Below are 2,500 nucleotides of genomic sequence, written 5' to 3' on the forward strand. Positions count from 1 at the left end.
GGCTATTTTATTTTATTTTTTTCAAATTTCCACCTTACTCTCCCGTGTTGTTTATTTCACGTGTGGCTATTTTACTTTTATTTATTTTTTTCAAATTTCCACCTTACTCTCTCTCTCCCGTGTTGTTTATTTCACGTGTGGTTATTTTATTTTATTTTTTTTTTCAAATTTCCACCTTACTCTCTCTCCCGTGTTGTTTATTTCACGTGTGGCTATTTTATTTTTATTTTTTCACATTTCCACCTTACTCTCTCTCTCCCGTGTTGTTTATTTCACGTGTGGCTATTTTTTTTTTATTTATTCTTTTCAAATTTCCACCTTACTCTCTCTCCCGTGTTGTTTATTTCACGTGTGGCTATTTTATTTTAATTTTTTTTCAAATTTCCACCTTACTCTCTCTCCCGTGTTGTTTATTTTACGTGTGGCTATTTTACTTTTATTTATTTTCTTCAAATTTCCACCTTACTCTCCCGTGTTGTTTATTTCACGTGTGGCTATTTTACTTTTATTTATTTTTTTTTCAAATTTCCACCTCACTCTCCCGTGTTGTTTATTTCACGTGTGGCTATTTTATTTTTATTTATTTTTTTTTTCAAACTTCCCGGGGTGCTGCTGCAGGGGCGCCGCGAGGCGGGTCTGCACCCTGCTCTCTCTATGTTTTTATTTCATGGGAGGCTATTTTTTTTCATATTCTTTCAGATTTCCCGGGGTGCTGCCGCAGAGGCGTCGCGGGACGGGTCGGGTCCGCACCTCACTCTCCCTATGTTTGTATTTCATGGGTGGCTACAGAATTACTTTTTTTTAAAACTTTCCAGGGCGGCCACCGGGGGGGGGGGGGGGGGGGGGGGCGCCGCGGGACTGCACCTCACTCCCTCTATGTTTTTATTTCACGGGTGGCTATACAATTTTATTTACATTTTTTATTTTACCAGGCGGCCACCGGGGGGCGCCGCGAGGCGGGGCGGGTCTGCACCTCACTCCTCCTGTGTTTTTTTTAGTCTCATGGGTGGCTACATAATTTATTTTTTTTTAAATTCCAGTGGCGGCCACCAGGGGGCGCCGGGAGGCGGGGCGGGTCTGCACCTCGCTCACCCTATGCTTTTATTTCATGGGTGGCTATAGAATTTTTTTTTTTTTTTTTAATTCCCGGGGCGGCCACCGGGGGGCGCCGCGACTCTGCCCCTCACTCACCCTATGCTTTTATTTCATTTGGTGGCTATGTCATTTTTTTTTTTTTTTTAAACATTTCCCGGGCGGCCACCGGGGGGCGCCGCGAGGCGGGGCGGGTCTGCACCTCACTCCCCCTATGTTTTTATTTCATGGGTGGCATATAATTTGTAATTTTTTATTTATTTTTTTTAAATTCCCGGGCGGCCACCGGGGGGCGCCGCGCGGCGGGTCTGCACCTCACTCTCGCTATGTTTTTACTTCACGGGTGGCTATTCAAATTTGTTTATTTTTTTTTTCATTTTCCCGGGGGGCCACCGGGGGGCGCCGCGGGGCGGGTCTGCACCTCACTCCCCCTATGTTTTTATTTCATGGGCGGCTATTTCTTAAAAAAAAATAAAAATAAAAAAAATTCCCGGGGTGCTGCTGCAGTGGCGCGGGGCGTCCACCGGGGGGCGTCCACGATTCGGTCGGGCCTGCACCTTGCACTCTCTCCCTATGTTTTCATTTCATGGGTGGCTACTTTAAAAATTTTCATTTTGTTATTTATTTTTTAATTCCCGGGGCGTCCATCGGGGGGCGCCGCGTGGGGGGGGGGGGGGGGGGGGGCGTTTCTGCACCTTGCACTCTCTCCCTATGTTTTCATTTCATGGGTGGCTACTTTAAAAATTTTCATTTTGTTATTCATTTTTTCGATTCCCCGGGGCGTCCATCGGGGGGCGCCGCGTGGGGGGGGGGCGTTTCTGCACCTTGCACTCTCTCCCTATGTTTTCATTTCATGGGTGGCTACTTTAAAAATTTTCATTTTGTTATTCATTTTTTCGATTCCCCGGGGCGTCCACCGGGGGGCGCCGCGCGGCGGGGCGGGCCTGCACCGTGCACTCTCCCTGTGTTTTAATTTCATGGGTGGCTGTTTTTCATTTTTTTCAAAATAATAATAATAATAATAATAATAGTAATAATTTCACGGGGCGCTGCTGGTGCAGCGTCGCGGGGCGTCCACCGGGGGGCGCCGCGGGTCGGGGCGGGTCTGCACCTTACTCCCCCCAATGTTTTAATTTCACGGGTGGCTCTATTTTTTTTTATTTCAATTTTTTGCCCTCCCGGGGTGCTGCTGCAGCAGCGCCACCGGGTGGCCACCGGGGGGCGCCGCCGTGCCGGCGGGCACCGGCCTTCGCCCCTGCCCCCTCCCCGGCCCCCCAGGGGCCCGTCAGGCCAAGGGGCGGCGGTCCACGGGAGGCCGACTCCCCTCTGCGGAGGCCCCGATGAGGTCGGACCGGGGTGCCCTCGTCCGCCCTGCGCTTCCGAGGCTTCGGGGAAGAGAGGGAGAAGC

The sequence above is a fragment of the Taudactylus pleione genome, unplaced genomic scaffold (genome assembly GCF_031769625.1).
Source record: "Taudactylus pleione unplaced genomic scaffold, aTauple2 ptg003584l, whole genome shotgun sequence".
Taxonomy (NCBI): Eukaryota; Metazoa; Chordata; class Amphibia; order Anura; family Myobatrachidae; genus Taudactylus; species Taudactylus pleione.